The sequence below is a fragment of the Convolutriloba macropyga genome, chromosome 9, assembly GCF_964194025.1.
Source record: "Convolutriloba macropyga chromosome 9, txConMacr16.3, whole genome shotgun sequence".
Classification (NCBI taxonomy): domain Eukaryota; kingdom Metazoa; phylum Xenacoelomorpha; order Acoela; family Convolutidae; genus Convolutriloba; species Convolutriloba macropyga.
In genome coordinates, this window is record NC_134476.1 from 59168103 (window position 1) to 59192411 (window position 24309).

At 31.5% G+C, this 24309-nt stretch overlaps 1 protein-coding gene across 2 annotated transcripts in view; it reads right to left on the reverse strand.

The window, feature by feature from the left end:
- The window catches only part of LOC142345498 (uncharacterized), a 189448-nt gene that overhangs the window by 95391 nt on the left and 69748 nt on the right, over positions 1-24309 (reverse strand). The window lies entirely within an intron of this gene.

Consider the following 24309-nt stretch of genomic DNA (forward strand, 5'->3'; position numbering starts at 1 on the left):
AAGTTTTAAATTTGAAAAAAATTGAAGTAAAAGTTTATTTTTTGGGGCAAGTTTATTGTTTCTTACGATTTTTCCTGAACTCCCTTACCAATTTGACCAAGCATAGTCGCGTTTTGTAGATTTTAGGTTTTTTGAAGGTCTGCAGTCTTTAATTGGTGTCTAAAATGGCCTGCTCAGAACGTTATTAAGCCGCAAATTTCAAAATTTTAAAAACTAATGATGTTTTAAATGTTTTTCAGTTCTGATGTAGTTTATCTTCTAAATTGGGTTATTGTTGCTTGGAAATTGTATTATTTAGGCTTTGTTTGAGTCTTCGGAGGTTTTCGAATCTTTTGTTTTTGGGAATTCATTAATTTTTTATTTTTTGCGAAAACAAGAAATTCTCGTTTGAGTTACTTTTTTGTCAAAACACACAAAACATTCTGGCTTTTATTGCGAGGTGGGATCTTTTTAACCCATTCACACTAGAGGTTTTGAGTGTTCAGTAACTACTGAGTGGACTTGAATTGCTTTCAGATTTGCCTACGTGGCACCGTTTTTAGCCGTTCTGCTAGATTTTGCGAGAAATTGGGCTCTCCCAATAGCCTAAAAACAGGAGTAAGCTTCAGGTCATCGATGATTTCTCCAAAACTACTGTACCAAATTAAACGGGCATAGGTGCGTTGCAAATGAACCCCTTGTGATTGCTCTATTCGGTTATTGTTCTGAAACAATAACCGAAAAAAGTTATTCATTTCCAAAATTTGAGGAAATTTGCAGTTTTCGGTCATTTGGGGTAGCAAAATTTCGGTACCATAAAACAGCTGATTTAAGTTATAAGCTATAGTTCGTTAGCTTCGTCAGAAAGAGGGGAGTGCTGCCATATATATTTCTCATACCAATTTAGCAAGTGCAGATGTCGAATTTTGACTCTGCAACCGGAAAACTCTGCTTCTTTGGTAATTTGGTACGGTACATTTACTTTAGAATAACTCGTTGTAAAGTGAATCGATTTCAATGAAACTTTTTTGTTAGACTCAGTTTGAGCTAGGCTTTTTTTGATATAGGTTTCGTTCCGTTTCGATCAGCCATTTTTGAGAAATTGGCCAGGACAGGTGCCCTATTTTGACCCGTTGAAGCAGGATACCTGTACAGGGTACACCTTGAAGCTGCTTGGAATTTTGTTACTTCTGGTGACAAAATTAGTGCTTTTGAATTGCTCATCTAACTTAGATTCTGAATATGTATAATTTGTATATCATTTTTTCAGTTTTATATGTACAATTTTGGCACTGAAGGTGTTCTATCTGTCCTATTTCGGCATTTGGTGCGGTACATTGATTTTGCTATAACTTCTTATAGAGTGCACCGATTGCGCCCATTTTTTAAAATGCTACGTGTCTTGAGCAGTGCTACAAAATGTATCAATGTTGTTTTTTTGTTCTGTCGGTTTGGAGAAATTAGCCTTTAAAGTTGACCCCAGTTTGGTCTCCTGACCAGAGAAACACCACGTAGTGTACCATATTAAACATCAATTTCTGTTGTGTTAGCCTGCGAATTATAATGTTTTCGATTCCTCAGTTAGTGGGGAGTATCCCCATATATATTTGTTACGTGGTATTAAGAAGTTTTGATGGTGTATTTCAGCGAAACGTGACCCGTACCAGTTCGATTTTGGTCATTGTTACGGGACATTTATTTTGGGATATCTCCTCATAGAGTGAACCGATTTTGGATCTGTTTGTTGATTTGAACTTAGCTTGAGCCGTACGTTAATCTTTGTAAATGGCGTTTTGTTTCTTTCAGCCGTTTTCGAGAAACTGGCCAGGACACATACCCCTATTTTTTTTACTTTTTAGTGTCCGGTGTGCTTCACGTTTCTACTTGTGAAATTATTAAAATAATCAAATCAAACCAAAATCGGTATGGAGTATCACCAGTGCAGTTAGAGTGTAAAACAAAAAGAATTTTTGAAATAGTTTGCCAAGGAAAAAAGTTAGTTTTCCATACGGAAATTTGCTATTAATTCAAATAAATAGTTTTAAAAATAGATCTTTTTCATCGGTTCAAGGAGTTGTCCAAATTGAACCAAATTTGGTATGGAGTGTCCCCTGTGTAGCTAGAATCTATGACAAAAATTTTTGGTATAGCTTGACAAAGGAAATAAGTTAGTTATTCGTACGGAAATTTCCGATTAATTCGAATAAATAGTTTTATATAATTTTTAAAATTAGGTCTTTTTCATCGGGTCAAGGAGTTGTTCAAATCAAACCAAACTTGGTACGGAGTATCCCCCGTATAGCTAGAGTCTAAAACAAAGAGTTTTTTTGCTATAGCTTGCCTAGGAAAAAAGGTTAATTTTTCGTACGAAAATTTCCGATTAATTCGAATAATTAGTTTTAAATAACTTTTAAAATTAGGTCTTTTTCATCCGGCCAAGGAGTTGTTCAAATCAAACCAAACTTGGTATGGAGTATCCCCCGTATAGCTAGAGTCTAAAACAAAGAGTTTTTTTTGCTATAGCTTGCCTAGGAAAAAAGTTAGTTTTTCATACGGAAATTTGCTTTTATTTCAAATAAATAATTTTAAAAATAGATCTTTTTCATCGGGTCAAGGAGTTGTCCATCAAACCAAACTAGGTATGCAGTAAACCATGGGTACCTAAAGTGTAAAACGAAGAGAATTTTTGCTATAGCTTGCCTAGGAAAAAAGTTAGTTTTTCGTATGGAAAAATCCGATTAATTCGATTAATTAGTTTTTTATAATTTTTGAAAATAGGTCTTTTTCATCCGGTCAAGGAATTGTTCAAATCAAACCAAACTTGGTATGGAGTATACTCTGTGTAGCTAGAGTTCAAAACGAAAAGAATTTTTGCTATAGCTTGCCTAGGAAAAAAAGTTAGTCTTTCCTACGGAAATTTCCGATTAATTCGAATAATTAGTTTTATATATCTTTTAAAATTAGGTCTTTTTCATCCGGTCAAGGAGTTGTTCAAATCAAACTAAACTTGGAATGGAGTATCCCCTGTGTAGCTAGAGTCTATGACAAAAAGAATTTTTGCTATAGCTTGCCTAGGAAAAAAGGTTATTTTTTCGTACGAAAATTTCCGATTAATTCGAATAATTAGTTTTAAATAACTTTTAAAATTAGGTCTTTTTCATCCGGCCAAGGAGTTGTTCAAATCAAACCAAACTTGGTATTGAGTATCCCCCGTATAGCTAGAGTCTAAAACAAAGAGTATTTTTGCTATAGCTTGCCTAGGAAAAAAGTTAGTTTTTCATACGGAAATTTGCTTTTATTTCAAATAAATAATTTTAAAAATAGATCTTTTTCATCGGGTCAAGGAGTTGTCCATCAAACCAAACTAGGTATGCAGTAAACCATGGGTACCTAAAGTGTAAAACGAAGAGAATTTTTGCTATAGCTTGCCTAGGAAAAAAGTTAGTTTTTCGTATGGAAAAATCCGATTAATTCGATTAATTAGTTTTTTATAATTTTTGAAAATAGGTCTTTTTCATCCGGTCAAGGAATTGTTCAAATCAAACCAAACTTGGTATGGAGTATACTCTGTGTAGCTAGAGTTCAAAACGAAAAGAATTTTTGCTATAGCTTGCCTAGGAAAAAAAGTTAGTTTTTCAAACGGAAGTTTTCTATTATTTCAAATAAGTAATTTTAAAAATAGCTCTTTTTTGTGTGGTCAAAAACTTCAAGAAATTGAACCAAACTCGGAATAGAGTGTCACATGTGTACCTAAATTACAAAACAAAGAGAATTTTTGCTATTGTTTGCCTAGGAAAGAAGTTAGTTCTTCATACGTAAATATGCTATTATTTCAAATGAACAATTTTTAAACTAGGTCTTTTTCATCGGGTCAAGGAGTTGTTCAAATCGAACCAAGCTAGGTATGGAGTATCCCCTGTGTAGCTAGAGTCTAAAACAAATAGAATTTTTGCTAGAGCTTGCCTCGGAAAAAAGTTAGTTTTTCTTACGGAAATTTCCGAACTAATTCGAATAAAGAATTTTTGGTATAGCTTGCCTAGAAAAAAGTTAGTATTTCATAGGGAAAGTTGCGATTATTTCGAATAGATTAAGATTATTGAATTTTTAAAATAGGTCTTTTTCATGGGGTCAAGGAGTTGTTCAAATAGAACCAAACTTGTTATGGAGTATCCCCTGTGTAGCTAGAGTCTATGACAAAATATTTTTGGTATAGCTTGACTAGGAAATACGTTAGTTTATCGTACGGAAATTTCCGATTAATTCGAATAAATAGTTTTATATAATTTTTAAAATTAGGTCTTTTTCATCTGGTCAAGGAGTTGTTCATATCAAACCAAACTTGGTATGAAGTATCCCCTGTGTAGCTAGAGTCTAAAACAAAAAGAATTTTTGCTATAGCTTGCCAAGGAAAAACGTTAGTTTTTCCTACGGAAATTTCCGATTAATTCGAATAATTAGTTTTATATATCTTTTAAAATTAGGTCTTTTTCATCCGGTCAAGGAGTTGTTCAAATCAAACTAAACTTGGTATGGAGTATCCCCTGTGTAGCTAGAGTCTATGACAAAAAGAATTTTTGCTATAGCTTGCCTAGGAAAAAAGGTTAATTTTTCGTACGGAAATTTCCGATTAATTCGAATAATTAGTTTTAAATAATTTTTACAATTAGGTCTTTTTCATCCGGCCAAGGAGTTGTTCAAATTAAACCAAACTTGGTATGGAGTATCCCCCGTATAGCTAGAGTCTAAAACAAAGAGTATTTTTGCTATAGCTTGCCTAGGAAAAAAGTTAGTTTTTCATACGGAAATTTGCTTTTATTTCAAATAAATAATTTTATAAATAGATCTTTTTCATCGCGTCAAGGGGTTGTCCAAATCAAACCAAACTAGGTATGCAGTAAACCATGGGTACCTAAAGTGTAAAACGAAGAGAATTTTTGCTATAGCTTGCCTAGGAAAAAAGTTAGTTTTTCATACGGAAATTTGCTATTAATTCAAATAAAAAATTTTAAAAATAGATCTTTTTCATGGGGTCAAGGATTTGTCCAAATGGAACCAAACTTGGTATGGAGTGTCCCCCGTATAGCTAGAATCTAAAACAAAGAGTATTTTTGCTATAGCTTGCCTAGGAAAAAAGTTAGTTTTTTATACGGAAGTTTGCTTTTATTTCAAATAAATAATTTTAAAATAGATCTTTTTCATCGGGTCAAGGAGTTGTCCAAATCAAACCAAACTAGGTATGCAGTAAACCATGGGTACCTAAAGTGTAAAACGAAGAGAATTTTTGCTATAGCTTGCCTAGGAAAAAAGTTAGTTTTTCGTATGGAAATTTCCGATTAGTTCGATTAATTAGTTTTTTATAATTTTTGAAAATAGGTCTTTTTCATCCGGTCGAGGAGTTGTTCAAATCAAACCAAACTTGGTATAGAGTATACTCTGTGTAGCTAGAGTCCAAAACAAAAATATTTTTTGCTATAGCTTGCCTAGGAAAGAAGTTAGTTCTTCATACGTAAATATGCTATTATTTCAAATGAACAATTTTTAAAATAGGTCTTTTTCATCGGGTCAAGGAGTTGTTCAAATCGAACCAAACAAGGTATGGAGTATCCCCTGTGTAGCTAGAGTCTAAAACAAAAGAATTTTTGCTATAGCTTGCCTCGGAAAAAAGTTAGTTTTTCTTACGGAAATTTCCGAAGTAATTCGAATAAAGAATTTTTGGTATAGCTTGCCTAGAAAAAAATTAGTATTCCATAGGTAAAGTTGTGATTATTTCGAATAGATTATGATTATTGAGTTTTTAAAATAGGTCTTTTTCATCGGGTCAAGGAGTTGTTCAAATTGAACCAAACTTGTTATGGAGTATCCCCTGTGTAGCTAGAGTATATGACAAAATATTTTTGTTATAGCTTGACTAGGAAATAAGTTAGTTTTTCATACGGAAATTTCCGATTAATTCGAATAAACAGTTTATATAATTTTTAAAATTAGGTCTTTTTCATCCGGTCAAGGAGTTGTTCATATCAAACCAAACTTGGCATGAAGTATCCCCTGTGTAGCTAGAGTCTTAAACAAAAAGAAATTTTGCTATAGCTTGCCTAGGAAAAAAGTTAGTTTTTCATACGGAAATTTCCGATTAATTCGAATAATTAGTTTTATATAAATTTTAAAATTAAGTCTTTTTCATCCGGTCAAGGAGTTGTTCAAATAAAACCAAACTTGGTATGGAGTATCCCCTGTGTAGCTAGAGTCTTAAACAAAATGAAATTTTGCTATAGCTTGCCTAGGAAAAAAGTTAGTTTTTCATACGGAAATTTCCGATTAATTGGAATAATTAGTTTTATATAAATTTTAAAATTAAGTCTTTTTCATCCGGTCAAGGAGTTGTTCAAATAAAACCAAACTTGGTATGGAGTATCCCCTGTGTAGCTAGAGTCTTACACAAAATGAAATTTTGCTATAGCTTGCCTAGGAAAAAAGTTAGTTTTTCATACGGAAATTTCCGATTAATTGGAATAATTAGTTTTATATAAATTTTAAAATTAAGTCTTTTTCATCCGGTCAAGGAGTTGTTCAAATCAAACCAAACTTGGTATGGAGTATCCCCTGTGTAGCTAGAGTCTAAAACAAAAAGAAATTTTGCTATAGCTTGCCTAGGAAAAAAGTTAGTTTTTCATACGGAAATTTCCGATTAATTCGAATAATTAGTTTTATATAATTTTTAAATTTAGGTCTTTTTCATCGGGTCAAGGAGTTGTTCAAATCAAACCAAACTTGGTATGGAGATCCCCTGTGTAGCTAGAGTCTTAAACAAAAAGAAATTTTGCTATAGCTTGCCTAGGAAAAAAGTTAGTTTTTCATACGGAAATTTCCGATTAATTCGAATAATTAGTTTTATATAAATTTTAAAATTAAGTCTTTTTCATCCGGTCAAGGAGTTGTTCAAATCAAACCAAACTTGGTATGGAGTATCCCCTGTGTAGCTAGAGTCTAAAAGAAAAAGAAATTTTGCTATAGCTTGCCTAGGAAAAAAGTTAGTTTTTAATACGGAAATTTCCGATTAATTCGAGTAATTAGTTTTATATAATTTTTAAAATTAGGTCTTTTTCATCGGGTCAAGGAGTTGTTCAAATCAAACCAAACTTGGTACGGAGATCCCCTGTGTAGCTAGAGTCTAAAACAAAAAGAAAATTTGCTATATCTTGCCTAGGAAAAACGTTAGTTTTTCATACGGAAATTTCCGATTAATTCGAATAATTAGTGTTATATAATTTTTAAAATTAAGTCTTTTTCATCCGGTCAAGGAGTTGTTCAAATCAAACCAAACTTGGTATGGAGTATCCCCTTTGTAGCTAGAGTCTAAAACAAAAAGAAATTTTGCCAGAGCTTGCCTAAGAAAAAAGTTAGTTGTTCATACGGAAATTTGCTATTAATTCAAATAAATAATTTTAAAAATAGATCTTTTTCATCGGGTCAAGGAGTTGTCCAAATTGAACCAAACTTGGTATGGAGTATCCCCTGTGTAGCTAGAGTCTAAAACAAAAAAAAAAATTTGCTATAGCTTGCCTAGGAAAAAAGTTAGTTTTTAATACGGAAATTTCCGATTAATTCGAGTAATTAGTTTTATATAATTTTTAAAATTAGGTCTTTTTCATCGGGTCAAGGAGTTGTTCAAATCAAACCAAACTTGGTACGGAGATCCCCTGTGTAGCTAGAGTCTAAAACAAAAAGAAATTTTGCTACAGCTTGCCTAGGAAAAAAGTTAGTTTTAATACGGAAATTTCCGATTAATTCGAGTAATTAGTTTTATATAATTTTTAAAATTAGGTCTTTTTCATCGGGTCAAGGAGTTGTTCAAATCAAACCAAACTTGGTACGGAGGTCCCCTGTGTAGCTAGAGTCTAAAACAAAAAGAAATTTTGCTATAGCTTGCCTAGGAAAAAACTTAGTTTTTCATACGGAAATTTCCGATTAATTGGAATAATTAGTTTTAAAAATATTTTAAAATTAAGTCTTTTTCATCCGGTCAAGGAGTTGTTCAAATCAAACCAAACTTGGTATGGAGATCCCCTGTGTAGCTAGAGTCTAAAACAAAAAGAAATTTTGCTACAGCTTGCCTAGGAAAAAAGTTAGTTTTAATACGGAAATTTCCGATTAATTCGAGTAATTAGTTTTATATAATTTTTAAAATTAGGTCTTTTTCATCGGGTCAAGGAGTTGTTCAAATCAAACCAAACTTGGTACGGAGGTCCCCTGTGTAGCTAGAGTCTAAAACAAAAAGAAATTTTGCTATAGCTTGCCCAGGAAAAAAGTTAGTTTTTAATACGGAAATTTCCGATTAATTCGAGTAATCAGTTTTATATAATTTTTAAAATTAGGTCTTTTTCATCGGGTCAAGGAGTTGTTCAAATCAAACCAAACTTGGTACGGAGATCCCCTGTGTAGCTAGAGTCTAAAACAAAAAGAAATTTTGCTATAGCTTGCCTAGGAAAAAAGTTAGTTTTTCATACGGAAATTTCCGATTAATTGGAATAATTAGTTTAAAAAAAATTTTAAAATTAAGTCTTTTTCATCCGATCAAGGAGTTGTTCAAATCAAACCAAACTTGGTATGGAGTATCCCCTGTGTAGCTAGAGTCTAAAACAAAAAGAAATTTTGCTATAGCTTGCCTAGGAAAAAAGTTAGTTTTGCATACTGAAATTTCCGATTAATTCGAATAATTAGTTTTATATAATTTTTAAATTTAGGTCTTTTTCATCGGGTCAAGGAGTTGTTCAAATCAAACCAAACTTGGTATGGAGATCCCCTGTGTAGCTAGAGTCTTAAACAAAAAGAAACTTTGCTATAGCTTGCCTAGGAAAAAAGTTAGTTTTTCATACGGAAATTTCCGATTAATTCGAATAATTAGTTTTATATAAATTTTAAAATTAAGTCTTTTTCATCCGGTCAAGGAGTTGTTCAAATCAAACCAAACTTGGTATGGAGTATCCCCTGTGTAGCTAGAGTCTAAAACAAAAAGAAATTTTGCTATAGCTTGCCTAGGAAAAAAGTTAGTTTTTAATACGGAAATTTCCGATTAATTCGAGTAATTAGTTTTATATAATTTTTAAAATTAGGTCTTTTTCATCGGGTCAAGGAGTTGTTCAAATCAAACCAAACTTGGTACGGAGATCCCCTGTGTAGCTAGAGTCTAAAACAAAAAGAAAATTTGCTGTATCTTGCCTAGGAAAAACGTTAGTTTTTCATACGGAAATTTCCGATTAATTCGAATAATTAGTGTTATATAATTTTTAAAATTAAGTCTTTTTCATCCGGTCAAGGAGTTGTTCAAATCAAACCAAACTTGGTATGGAGTATCCCCTGTGTAGCTAGAGTCTAAAACAAAAAGAAATTTTGCCAGAGCTTGCCTAGGAAAAAAGTTAGTTTTTCATACGGAAATTTCAAGTTAATTCGTATAAATAGTTTTATATAATTTTTAAAATTAGGTCTTTTTCATCCGGTCAAGGAAATGTTCATATCAAACCAAACTTGGTATGAAGTATTCCCTGTGTAGCTAGAAACTAAAACAAAAAGAATTTTTGCTATAGCTTGACTAGGAAAAACGTTAGTTTTTCATACGAAAATTTCCGATTAATTCGAATAATTAGTGTTATATAAGTTTTATTATTAGGTCTTTTTCATCCGGTCAAGGAGTTGTTCAAATCAAACCAAACTTGGTATGCAGTATCCCCTGTGTAGCTAGAGTCTAAAACAAAAAGAAATTTTGCTATAGCTTGCCTAGGAAAAAAGTTAGTTTTTAATACGGAAATTTCCGATTAATTCGAGTAATTAGTTTTATATAATTTTTAAAATTAGGTCTTTTTCATCGGGTCAAGGAGTTGTTCAAATCAAACCAAACTTGGTACGGAGATCCCCTGTGTAGCTAGATTCTAAAACAAAAAGAAAATTTGCTGTATCTTGCCTAGGAAAAACGTTAGTTTTTCATACGGAAATTTCCGATTAATTCGAATAATTAGTGTTATATAATTTTTAAAATTAAGTCTTTTTCATCCGGTCAAGGAGTTGTTCAAATCAAACCAAACTTGGTATGGAGTATCCCCTGTGTAGCTAGAGTCTAAAACAAAAAGAAATTTTGCCAGAGCTTGCCTAGGAAAAAAGTTAGTTTTTCATACGGAAATTTCAAGTTAATTCGTATAAATAGTTTTATATAATTTTTAAAATTAGGTCTTTTTCATCCGGTCAAGGAAATGTTCATATCAAACCAAACTTGGTATGAAGTATTCCCTGTGTAGCTAGAAACTAAAACAAAAAGAATTTTTGCTATAGCTTGACTAGGAAAAACGTTAGTTTTTCATACGAAAATTTCCGATTAATTCGAATAATTAGTGTTATATAAATTTTATTATTAGGTCTTTTTCATCCGGTCAAGGAGTTGTTCAAATCAAACCAAACTTGGTATGCAGTATTCCCTGTGTAGCTAGAGTCTAAAACAAAAAGAAATTTTGCTATAGCTTGCCTAGGAAAAAGTTAGTTTTTCATACGGAAATTTCCTATTAATTCGAATAAATAGTTTTATATAATTTTCAAAATTAGGTCTTTTTCATCCGGTCAAGGAGTTGTTCAAATTGAACCAAACTTGTTATGGAGTATCCCCTGTGTAGCTATAATCAATGACAGAAAATTTTCAGTACAGCTTGTTAAAGGAAATAAGTTAGTTTTTCGTACGGAAATTTCCGATTAATTCGAATAAATAGTGTCATATAATTTTTAAAATTAGGTCCTTTTCATCCGGTCAAGGAGTTGTTCATACCAAACCAAACATGGTATGAAGTATCCCCTGTGTAGCTAGAGTCTAAAACAAAAAGAATTTTTGCTATACCTTGCCAAGGAAAAACGTTAGTTTTTCCTACGGAAATTTCCGATTAATTCGAATAATTAGTTTTATATAAATTTTAAAATTAAGTCTTTTTCATCCGGTCAAGGAGTTGTTCAAATCAAACCAAACTTGGTATGCAGCATCCCCTGTGTAGCTAGAGTCTAAAACAAAAAGAAATTTTGCTATAGCTTGCCTAGGAAAAAGTTAGTTTTTCATACGGAAATTTCCTATTAATTCGAATAAATAGTTTTTTATAATTTTCAAAATTAGGTCTTTTTCATCCGGTCAAGGAGTCGTTCAAATTGAACCAAACTTGTTATGGAGTATCCCCTGTGTAGCTAGATTCTATGACAAAAAATTTTTGGTATAGCTTGACAAAGGAAATAAGTTAGTTTTTCGTACAGAAATTTCCGATTAATTCGAATAAATAGTTTCATATATTTTTTAAAATTAGGTCTTTTTCATCCGGTCAAGGAGTTGTTCATACCAAACCAAACATGGTATGAAGTATCCCCTGTGTAGCTAGAGTCTAAAACAAAAAGAATTTTTGCTATAGCTTGCCAAGAAAAACGTTAGTTTTTCATACGGAAATTTCCGATTAATTCGAATAATTAGTGTTATATAAATTTTAATATTAAGTCTTTTTCATCCGGTCAAGGAGTTGTTCAAATCAAACCAAACTTGGTATGCAGTATCCCCTGTGTAGCTAGAGTCTAAAACAAAAAGAAATTTTGCTATAGCTTGCCTAGGAAAAAGTTAGTTTTTCATACGGAAATTTCCTATTAATTCGAATAAATAGTTTTATATAATTTTCAAAATTAGGTTTTTTTCATCCGGTCAAGGAATTGTTCAAATTGAACCAAACTTGTTATGGAGTATCCCCTGTGTAGCTAGAATCTATGACAAAAAATTTTTAGTATAGCTTGACAAAGGAAATAAGTTAGTTTTTCGTACGGAAATTTCCGATTAATTCGAATAAATAGTTTCATATAATTTTTAAAATTAGGTCTTTTTCATCCGGTCAAGGAGTTGTTCATACCAAACCAAACATGGTATGAAGTATCCCCTGTGTAGCTAGAGTCTAAAACAAAAAAAAATTTTTGCTATAGCTTGCCAAGGAAAAACGTTAGTTTTTCCTACGGAAATTTCCGATTAATTCGAATAATTAGTTTTATATAAATTTTAAAATTAAGTCTTTTTCATCCGGTCAAGGAGTTGTTCAAATCAAACCAAACTTGGTATGGAGTATCCCCTGTGTAGCTAGAGTCTAAAACAAAAAGAAATTTTGCTATAGCTTGCCTAGGAAAAAAGTTAGTTTTTCATACGGAAATTTCCGATTAATTCGAATAATTAGTGTTATATAAATTTTAATATTAAGTCTTTTTCATCCGGTTAAGGAGTTGTTCAAATAAAACCAAACTTGGTATGGAGTATCCCCTGTGTAGCTAGAGTCTTACACAAAATGAAATTTTGCTATAGCTTGCCTAGGAAAAAAGTTAGTTTTTCATACGGAAATTTCCGATTAATTGGAATAATTAGTTTTATATAAATTTTAAAATTAAGTCTTTTTCATCCGGTCAAGGAGTTGTTCAAATCAAACCAAACTTGGTATGCAGTATCCCCTGTGTAGCTAGAGTCTAAAACAAAAAGAAATTTTGCTATAGCTTGCCTAGGAAAAAGTTAGTTTTTCATACGGAAATTTCCTATTAATTCGAATAAATAGTTTTATATAATTTTCAAAATTAGGTCTTTTTCATCCGGTCAAGGAGTTGTTCAAGTTGAACCAAACTTGTTATGGAGTATCCCCTGTGCAGCTAGATTCTATGACAAAAAATTTTTGGGATAGCTTGACAAAGGAAATAAGTTAGTTTTTCGTACGGAAATTTCCGATTAATTCGAATAAATAGTTTCATATAATTTTTAAAATTAGGTCTTTTTCATCCGGTCAAGGAGTTGTTCATACCAAACCAAACATGGTATGAAGTATCCCCTGTGTAGCTAGAGTCTAAAACAAAAAGAATTTTTGCTATAGCTTGCCAAGAAAAACGTTAGTTTTTCATACGGAAATTTCCGATTAATTCGAATAATTGGTGTTGTATAAATTTTAATATTAAGTCTTTTTCATCCGGTCAAGGAGTTGTTCAAATCAAACCAAACTTGGTATGCAGTATCCCCTGTGTAGCTAGAGTCTAAAACAAAAGAAATTTTGCTATAGCTTGCCTAGGAAAAAGTTAGTCTTTCCTACGGAAATTTCCGATTAATTCGAATAATTAGTTTTATATATCTTTTAAAATTAGGTCTTTTTCATCCAGTCAAGGAGTTGTTCAAATCGAACCAAGCTAGGTATGGAGTATCCCCTGTGTAGCTAGAGTCTAAAACAAATAGAATTTTTGCTATAGCTTGCCTCGGAAAAAAGTTAGTTTTTCTTACGGAAATTTCCGATTAATTCGAATAATTAGTTTTATATAATTTTTAAATTTAGGTCTTTTTCATCGGGTCAAGGAGTTGTTCATACCAAACCAAACATGGTATGAAGTATCCCCTGTGTAGCTAGAGTCTAAAACAAAAAGGATTTTTGCTATAGTTTGCCTAGGAAAAAAGTTAGTATTTCATAGGGAAAGTTGCGATTATTTCGAATAGATTAAGATTATTGAATTTTTAAAATAGGTCTTTTTCATGGGGTCAAGGAGTTGTTCAAATAGAACCAAACTTGTTATGGAGTATCCCCTGTGTAGCTAGAGTCTATGACAAAATGTTTTTGGTATAGCTTGACTAGGAAATACGTTAGTTTTTCGTACGGAAATTTCCGATTAATTCGAATAAATAGTTTTATATAATTTTTAAAATTAGGTCTTTTTCATCTGGTCAAGGAGTTGTTCATATCAAACCAAACTTGGTATGAAGTATCCCCTGTGTAGCTAGAGTCTAAAACAAAAAGAATTTTTGCTATAGCTTGCCAAGGAAAAACTTTAGTTTTTCCTACGGAAATTTCCGATTAATTCGAATAATTAGTTTTATATATCTTTTAAAATTAGGTCTTTTTCATCCGGTCAAGGAGTTGTTCAAATCAAACTAAACTTGGTATGGAGTATCCCCTGTGTAGCTAGAGTCTATGACAAAAAGAATTTTTGCTATAGCTTGCCTAGGAAAAAAGGTTAATTTTTCGTACGGAAATTTCCGATTAATTCGAATAATTAGTCTTAAATAATTTTTACAATTAGGTCTTTTTCATCGGGTCAAGGAGTTGTTCAAATCAAACCAAACTTGGTACGGAGATCCCCTGTGTAGCTAGAGTCTAAAACAAAGAGTATTTTTGCTATAGCTTGCCTAGGAAAAAAGTTAGTTTTTCATACGGAAATTTGCTTTTATTTCAAATAAATAATTTTATAAATAGATCTTTTTCATCGCGTCAAGGAGTTGTCCAAATCAAACCAAACTAGGTATGCAGTAAACCATGGGTACCTAAAGTGTAAAACGAAGAGAATTTTTGCTATAGCTTGCCTAGGAAAAAAGTTAGTTTTTCATACGGAAATTTGCTATTAATTCAAATAAATAATTTTAAAAATAGATCTTTTTCATCGGGTCAAGGATTTGTCCAAATGGAACCAAACTTGGTATGGAGTGTCCCCCGTATAGCTAGAATCTAAAACAAAGAGTATTTTTGCTATAGCTTGCCTAGGAAAAAAGTTAGTTTTTTATACGGAAGTTTGCTTTTATTTCAAATAAATAATTTTAAAATAGATCTTTTTCATCGGGTCAAGGAGTTGTCCAAATCAAACCAAACTAGGTATGCAGTAAACCATGGGTACCTAAAGTGTAAAACGAAGAGAATTTTTGCTATAGCTTGCCTAGGAAAAAAGTTAGTTTTTCGTATGGAAATTTCCGATTAGTTCGATTAATTAGTTTTTTATAATTTTTGAAAATAGGTCTTTTTCATCCGGTCGAGGAGTTGTTCAAATCAAACCAAACTTGGTATAGAGTATACTCTGTGTAGCTAGAGTCCAAAACAAAAATATTTTTTGCTATAGCTTGCCTAGGAAAGAAGTTAGTTCTTCATACGTAAATATGCTATTATTTCAAATGAACAATTTTTAAAATAGGTCTCTTTCATCTGGTCAAGGAGTTGTTCAAATCGAACCAAACAAGGTATGGAGTATCCCCTGTGTAGCTAGAGTCTAAAACAAAAGAATTTTTGCTATAGCTTGCCTCGGAAAAAAGTTAGTTTTTCTTACGGAAATTTCCGAAGTAATTCGAATAAAGAATTTTTGGTATAGCTTGCCTAGAAAAAAATTAGTATTCCATAGGTAAAGTTGCGATTATTTCGAATAGATTAAGATTATTGAGTTTTTAAAATAGGTCTTTTTCATCGGGTCAAGGAGTTGTTCAAATTGAACCAAACTTGTTATGGAGTATCCCCTGTGTAGCTAGAGTATATGACAAAATATTTTTGGTATAGCTTGACTAGGAAATAAGTTAGTTTTTCATACGGAAATTTCCGATTAATTCGAATAAACAGTGTATATAATTTTTAAAATTAGGTCTTTTTCATCCGGTCAAGGAGTTGTTCATATCAAACCAAACTTGGCATGAAGTATCCCCTGTGTAGCTAGAGTCTTAAACAAAAAGAAATTTTGCTATAGCTTGCCTAGGAAAAAAGTTAGTTTTTCATACGGAAATTTCCGATTAATTCGAATAATTAGTTTTATATAAATTTTAAAATTAAGTCTTTTTCATCCGGTCAAGGAGTTGTTCAAATAAAACCAAACTTGGTATGGAGTATCCCCTGTGTAGCTAGAGTCTTAAACAAAATGAAATTTTGCTATAGCTTGCCTAGGAAAAAAGTTAGTTTTTCATACGGAAATTTCCGATTAATTGGAATAATTAGTATTATATAAATTTTAAAATTAAGTCTTTTTCATCCGGTCAAGGAGTTGTTCAAATAAAACCAAACTTGGTATGGAGTATCCCCTGTGTAGCTAGAGTCTTAAACAAAATGAAATTTTGCTATAGCTTGCCTAGGAAAAAAGTTAGTTTTTCATACGGAAATTTCCGATTAATTGGAATAATTAGTTTTATATAAATTTTAAAATTAAGTCTTTTTCATCCGGTCAAGGAGTTGTTCAAATCAAACCAAACTTGGTATGGAGTATCCCCTGTGTAGCTAGAGTCTAAAACAAAAAGAAATTTTGCTATAGCTTGCCTAGGAAAAAAGTTAGTTTTTCATACGGAAATTTCCGATTAATTCGAATAATTAGTTTTATATAATTTTTAAATTTAGGTCTTTTTCATCGGGTCAAGGAGTTGTTCAAATCAAACCAAACTTGGTATGGAGATCCCCTGTGTAGCTAGAGTCTTAAACAAAAAGAAATTTTGCTATAGCTTGCCTAGGAAAAAAGTTAGTTTTTCATACGGAAATTTCCGATTAATTCGAATAATTAGTTTTATATAAATTTTAAAATTAAGTCTTTTTCATCCGGTCAAGGAGTTGTTCAAATCAAACCAAACTTGGTATGGAGTATCCCCTGTGTAGCTAGAGTCTAAAAGAAAAAGAAATTTTGCTATAGCTTGCCTAGGAAAAAAGTTAGTTTTTAATACGGAAATTTCCGATTAATTCGAGTAATTAGTTTTATATAATTTTTAAAATTAGGTCTTTTTCATCGGGTCAAGGAGTTGTTCAAATCAAACCAAACTTGGTACGGAGATCCCCTGTGTAGCTAGAGTCTAAAACAAAAAGAAAATTTGCTATATCTTGCCTAGGAAAAACGTTAGTTTTTCATACGGAAATTTCCGATTAATTCGAATAATTAGTGTTATATAATTTTTAAAATTAAGTCTTTTTCATCCGGTCAAGGAGTTGTTCAAATCAAACCAAACTTGGTATGGAGTATCCCCTTTGTAGCTAGAGTCTAAAACAAAAAGAAATTTTGCCAGAGCTTGCCTAAGAAAAAAGTTAGTTTTTCATACGGAAATTTGCTATTAATTCAAATAAATAATTTTAAAAATAGATCTTTTTCATCGGGTCAAGGAGTTGTCCAAATTGAACCAAACTTGGTATGGAGTATCCCCTGTGTAGCTAGAGTCTAAAACAAAAAAAAAATTTGCTATAGCTTGCCTAGGAAAAAAGTTAGTTTTTAATACGGAAATTTCCGATTAATTCGAGTAATTAGTTTTATATAATTTTTAAAATTAGGTCTTTTTCATCGGGTCAAGGAGTTGTTCAAATCAAACCAAACTTGGTACGGAGATCCCCTGTGTAGCTAGAGTCTAAAACAAAAAGAAATTTTGCTACAGCTTGCCTAGGAAAAAAGTTAGTTTTAATACGGAAATTTCCGATTAATTCGAGTAATTAGTTTTATATAATTTTTAAAATTAGGTCTTTTTCATCGGGTCAAGGAGTTGTTCAAATCAAACCAAACTTGGTACGGAGGTCCCCTGTGTAGCTAGAGTCTAAAACAAAAAGAAATTTTGCTATAGCTTGCCTAGGAAAAAACTTAGTTTTTCATACGGAAATTTCCGATTAATTGGAATAATTAGTTTTATATATATTTTAAAATTAAGTCTTTTTCATCCGGTCAAGGAGTTGTTCAAATCAAACCAAACTTGGTATGGAGTATCCCCTGTGTAGCTAGAGTCTAAAACAAAAAGAAATTTTGCTATAGCTTGCCTAGGAAAAAAGTTAGTTTTTCATACGGAAATTTCCGATTAATTGGAATAATTAGTTTAAAAAAAATTTTAAAATTAGGTCTTTTTCATCCGATCAAGGAGTTGTTCAAATCAAACCAAACTTGGTATGGAGTATCCCCTGTGTAGCTAGAGTCTAAAACAAAAAGAAATTTTGCTACAGCTTGCCTAGGAAAAAAGTTAGTTTTAATACGGAAATTTCCGATTAATTCGAGTAATTAGTTTTATATAATTTTTAAAATTAGGTCTTTTTCATCGGGTCAAGGAGTTGTTCAAATCAAACCAAACTTGGTACGGAGGTCCCCTGTGTAGCTAGAGTCTAAAACAAAAAGAAATTTTGCTATAGCTTGCCTAGGAAAAAACTTAGTTTTAATACGGAAATTTCCGATTAATTCGAGTAATTAGTTTTATATAATTTTTAAAATTAGGTCTTTTTCATCGGGTCAAGGAGTTGTTCAAATCAAACCAAACTTGGTACGGAGATCCCCTGTGTAGCTAGAGTCTAAAACAAAAAGAAATTTTGCTACAGCTTGCCTAGGAAAAAAGTTAGTTTTAATACGGAAATTTCCGATTAATTCGAGTAATTAGTTTTATATAATTTTTAAAATTAGGTCTTTTTCATCGGGTCAAGGAGTTGTTCAAATCAAACCAAACTTGGTACGGAGGTCCCCTGTGTAGCTAGAGTCTAAAACAAAAAGAAATTTTGCTATAGCTTGCCTAGGAAAAAACTTAGTTTTTCATACGGAAATTTCCGATTAATTGGAATAATTAGTTTTATATATATTTTAAAATTAAGTCTTTTTCATCCGGTCAAGGAGTTGTTCAAATCAAACCAAACTTGGTATGGAGTATCCCCTGTGTAGCTAGAGTCTAAAACAAAAAGAAATTTTGCTATAGCTTGCCTAGGAAAAAAGTTAGTTTTTCATACGGAAATTTCCGATTAATTGGAATAATTAGTTTAAAAAAAATTTTAAAATTAGGTCTTTTTCATCCGATCAAGGAGTTGTTCAAATCAAACCAAACTTGGTATGGAGTATCCCCTGTGTAGCTAGAGTCTAAAACAAAAAGAAATTTTGCTATAGCTTGCCTAGGAAAAAAGTTAGTTTTGCATACTGAAATTTCCGATTAATTCGAATAATTAGTTTTATATAATTTTTAAAATTAGGTCTTTTTCATCGGGTCAAGGAGTTGTTCAAATCAAACCAAACTTGGTATGGAGATCCCCTGTGTAGCTAGAGTCTTAAACAAAAAGAAACTTTGCTATAGCTTGCCTTGGAAAAAAGTTAGTTTTTCATACGGAAATTTCCGATTAATTCGAATAATTAGTTTTATATAAATTTTAAAATTAAGTCTTTTTCATCCGGTCAAGGAGTTGTTCAAATCAAACCAAACTTGGTATGGAGTATCCCCTGTGTAGCTAAAGTCTAAAACAAAAAGAAATTTTGCTATAGCTTGCCTAGGAAAAAAGTTAGTTTTTAATACGGAAATTTCCGATTAATTCGAGTAATTAGTTTTATATAATTTTTAAAATTAGGTCTTTTTCATCGGGTCAAGGAGTTGTTCAAATCAAACCAAACTTGGTACGGAGATCCCCTGTGTAGCTAGAGTCTAAAACAAAAAGAAAATTTGCTGTATCTTGCCTAGGAAAAACGTTAGTTTTTCATACGGAAATTTCCGATTAATTCGAATAATTAGTGTTATATAATTTTTAAAATTAAGTCTTTTTCATCCGGTCAAGGAGTTGTTCAAATCAAACCAAACTTGGTATGGAATATCCCCTGTGTAGCTAGAGTCTAAAACAAAAAGAAAATTTGCTGTATCTTGCCTAGGAAAAACGTTAGTTTTTCATACGGAAATTTCCGATTAATTCGAATAATTAGTGTTATATAATTTTTAAAATTAAGTCTTTTTCATCCGGTCAAGGAGTTGTTCAAATCAAACCAAACTTGGTACGGAGATCCCCTGTGTAGCTAGAGTCTAAAACAAAAAGAAATTTTGCTATAGCTTGCCTAGGAAAAAAGTTAGTTTTTCATACGGAAATTTCCGATTAATTGGAATAATTAGTTTAAAAAAAATTTTAAAATTAAGTCTTTTTCATCCGATCAAGGAGTTGTTCAAATCAAACCAAACTTGGTATGGAGTATCCCCTGTGTAGCTAGAGTCTAAAACAAAAAGAAATTTTGCTATAGCTTGCCTAGGAAAAAAGTTAGTTTTGCATACTGAAATTTCCGATTAATTCGAATAATTAGTTTTATATAATTTTTAAAATTAGGTCTTTTTCATCGGGTCAAGGAGTTGTTCAAATCAAACCAAACTTGGTATGGAGATCCCCTGTGTAGCTAGAGTCTTAAACAAAAAGAAACTTTGCTATAGCTTGCCTAGGAAAAAAGTTAGTTTTTCATACGGAAATTTCCGATTAATTCGAATAATTAGTTTTATATAAATTTTAAAATTAAGTCTTTTTCATCCGGTCAAGGAGTTGTTCAAATCAAACCAAACTTGGTATGGAGTATCCCCTGTGTAGCTAGAGTCTAAAACAAAAAGAAATTTTGCTATAGCTTGCCTAGGAAAAAAGTTAGTTTTTAATACGGAAATTTCCGATTAATTCGAGTAATTAGTTTTATATAATTTTTAAAATTAGGTCTTTTTCATCGGGTCAAGGAGTTGTTCAAATCAAACCAAACTTGGTACGGAGATCCCCTGTGTAGCTAGAGTCTAAAACAAAAAGAAAATTTGCTGTATCTTGCCTAGGAAAAACGTTAGTTTTTCATACGGAAATTTCCGATTAATTCGAATAATTAGTGTTATATAATTTTTAAAATTAAGTCTTTTTCATCCGGTCAAGGAGTTGTTCAAATCAAACCAAACTTGGTATGGAGTATCCCCTGTGTAGCTAGAGTCTAAAACAAAAAGAAATTTTGCCAGAGCTTGACTAGGAAAAAAGTTAGTTTTTCATACGGAAATTTCAAGTTAATTCGTATAAATAGTTTTATATAATTTTTAAAATTAGGTCTTTTTCATCCGGTCAAGGAAATGTTCATATCAAACCAAACTTGGTATGAAGTATTCCCTGTGTAGCTAGAAACTAAAACAAAAAGAATTTTTGCTATAGCTTGACTAGGAAAAACGTTAGTTTTTCATACGAAAATTTCCGATTAATTCGAATAATTAGTGTTATATAAATTTTATTATTAGGTCTTTTTCATCCGGTCAAGGAGTTGTTCAAATCAAACCAAACTTGGTATGCAGTATTCCCTGTGTAGCTAGAGTCTAAAACAAAAAGAAATTTTGCTATAGCTTGACTAGGAAAAACGTTAGTTTTTCATACGAAAATTTCCGATTAATTCGAATAATTAGTGTTATATAAATTTTATTATTAGGTCTTTTTCATCCGGTCAAGGAGTTGTTCAAATCAAACCAAACTTGGTATGCAGTATCCCCTGTGTAGCTAGAGTCTAAAACAAAAAGAAATTTTGCTATAGCTTGCCTAGGAAAAAGTTAGTTTTTCATACGGAAATTTCCTATTAATTCGAATAAATAGTTTTATATAATTTTCAAAATTAGGTCTTTTTCATCCGGTCAAGGAGTTGTTCAAATTGAACCAAACTTGTTATGGAGTATCCCCTGTGTAGCTATAATCAATGACAAAAAATTTTTAGTATAGCTTGTTAAAGGAAATAAGTTAGTTTTTCGTACGGAAATTTCCGATTAATTCGAATAAATAGTTTCATATAATTTTTAAAATTAGGTCCTTTTCATCCGGTCAAGGAGTTGTTCATACCAAACCAAACATGGTATGAAGTATCCCCTGTGTAGCTAGAGTCTAAAACAAAAAGAATTTTTGCTATACCTTGCCAAGGAAAAACGTTAGTTTTTCCTACGGAAATTTCCGATTAATTCGAATAATTAGTTTTATATAAATTTTAAAATTAAGTCTTTTTCATCCGGTCAAGGAGTTGTTCAAATCAAACCAAACTTGGTATGCAGCATCCCCTGTGTAGCTAGAGTCTAAAACAAAAAGAAATTTTGCTATAGCTTGCCTAGGAAAAAGTTAGTTTTTCATACGGAAATTTCCTATTAATTCGAATAAATAGTTTTTTATAATTTTCAAAATTAGGTCTTTTTCATCCGGTCAAGGAGTCGTTCAAATTGAACCAAACTTGTTATGGAGTATCCCCTGTGAAGCTAGATTCTATGACAAAAAATTTTTGGTATAGCTTGACAAAGGAAATAAGTTAGTTTTTCGTACAGAAATTTCCGATTAATTCGAATAAATAGTTTCATATATTTTTTAAAATTAGGTCTTTTTCATCCGGTCAAGGAGTTGTTCATACCAAACCAAACATGGTATGAAGTATCCCCTGTGTAGCTAGAGTCTAAAACAAAAAGAATTTTTGCTATAGCTTGCCAAGAAAAACGTTAGTTTTTCATACGGAAATTTCCGATTAATTCGAATAATTAGTGTTATATAAATTTTAATATTAAGTCTTTTTCATCCGGTCAAGGAGTTGTTCAAATCAAACCAAACTTGGTATGCAGTATCCCCTGTGTAGCTAGAGTCTAAAACAAAAAAAAATTTTGCTATAGCTTGCCTAGGAAAAAGTTAGTTTTTCATACGGAAATTTCCTATTAATTCGAATAAATAGTTTTATATAATTTTCAAAATTAGGTTTTTTTCATCCGGTCAAGGAGTTGTTCAAATTGAACCAAACTTGTTATGGAGTATCCCCTGTGTAGCTAGAATCTATGACAAAAAATTTTTAGTATAGCTTGACAAAGGAAATAAGTTAGTTTTTCGTACGGAAATTTCCGATTAATTCGAATAAATAGTTTCATATAATTTTTAAAATTAGGTCTTTTTCATCCGGTCAAGGAGTTGTTCATACCAAACCAAACATGGTATGAAGTATCCCCTGTGTAGCTAGAGTCTAAAACAAAAAAATTTTTGCTATAGCTTGCCAAGGAAAAACGTTAGTTTTTCCTACGGAAATTTCCGATTAATTCGAATAATTAGTTTTATATAAATTTTAAAATTAAATCTTTTTCATCCGGTCAAGGAGTTGTTCAAATCAAACCAAACTTGGTATGGAGTATCCCCTGTGTAGCTAGAGTCTAAAACAAAAAGAAATTTTGCTATAGCTTGCCTAGGAAAAAAGTTAGTTTTTCATACGGAAATTTCCGATTAATTCGAATAATTAGTGTTATATAAATTTTAATATTAAGTCTTTTTCATCCGGTTAAGGAGTTGTTCAAATCAAACCAAACTTGGTATGCAGTATCCCCTGTGTAGCTAGAGTCTAAAACAAAAAGAAATTTTGCTATAGCTTGCCTAGGAAAAAGTTAGTTTTTCATACGGAAATTTCCTATTAATTCGAATGAATAGTTTTTTATAATTTTCAAAATTAGGTCTTTTTCATCCGGTCAAGGAGTCGTTCAAATTGAACCAAACTTGTTATGGAGTATCCCCTGTGTAGCTAGATTCTATGACAAAAAATTTTTGGTATAGCTTGACAAAGGAAATAAGTTAGTTTTTCGTACAGAAATTTCCGATTAATTCGAATAAATAGTTTCATATATTTTTTAAAATTAGGTCTTTTTCATCCGGTCAAGGAGTTGTTCATACCAAACCAAACATGGTATGAAGTATCCCCTGTGTAGCTAGAGTCTAAAACAAAAAGAATTTTTGCTATAGCTTGCCAAGAAAAACGTTAGTTTTTCATACGGAAATTTCCGATTAATTCGAATAATTAGTGTTATATAAATTTTAATATTAAGTCTTTTTCATCCGGTCAAGGAGTTGTTCAAATCAAACCAAACTTGGTATGCAGTATCCCCTGTGTAGCTAGAGTCTAAAACAAAAAAAAATTTTGCTATAGCTTGCCTAGGAAAAAGTTAGTTTTTCATACGGAAATTTCCTATTAATTCGAATAAATAGTTTTATATAATTTTCAAAATTAGGTTTTTTTCATCCGGTCAAGGAGTTGTTCAAATTGAACCAAACTTGTTATGGAGTATCCCCTGTGTAGCTAGAATCTATGACAAAAAATTTTTAGTATAGCTTGACAAAGGAAATAAGTTAGTTTTTCGTACGGAAATTTCCGATTAATTCGAATAAATAGTTTCATATAATTTTTAAAATTAGGTCTTTTTCATCCGGTCAAGGAGTTGTTCATACCAAACCAAACTTGGTATGGAGTATCCCCTGTGTAGCTAGAGTCTAAAACAAAAAGAAATTTTGCTATAGCTTGCCTAGGAAAAAAGTTAGTTTTTCATACGGAAATTTCCGATTAATTCGAATAATTAGTGTTATATAAATTTTAATATTAAGTCTTTTTCATCCGGTTAAGGAGTTGTTCAAATCAAACCAAACTTGGTATGCAGTATCCCCTGTGTAGCTAGAGTCTAAAACAAAAAGAAATTTTGCTATAGCTTGCCTAGGAAAAAGTTAGTTTTTCATACGGAAATTTCCTATTAATTCGAATAAATAGTTTTATATAATTTTCAAAATTAGGTCTTTTTCATCCGGTCAAGGAGTTGTTCAAGTTGAACCAAATTTGTTATGGAGTATCCCCTGTGCAGCTAGATTCTATGACAAAAAATTTTTGGGATAGCTTGACAAAGGAAATAAGTTAGTTTTTCGTACGGAAATTTCCGATTAATTCGAATAAATAGTTTCATATAATTTTTAAAATTAGGTCTTTTTCATCCGGTCAAGGAGTTGTTCATACCAAACCAAACATGGTATGAAGTATCCCCTGTGTAGCTAGAGTCTAAAACAA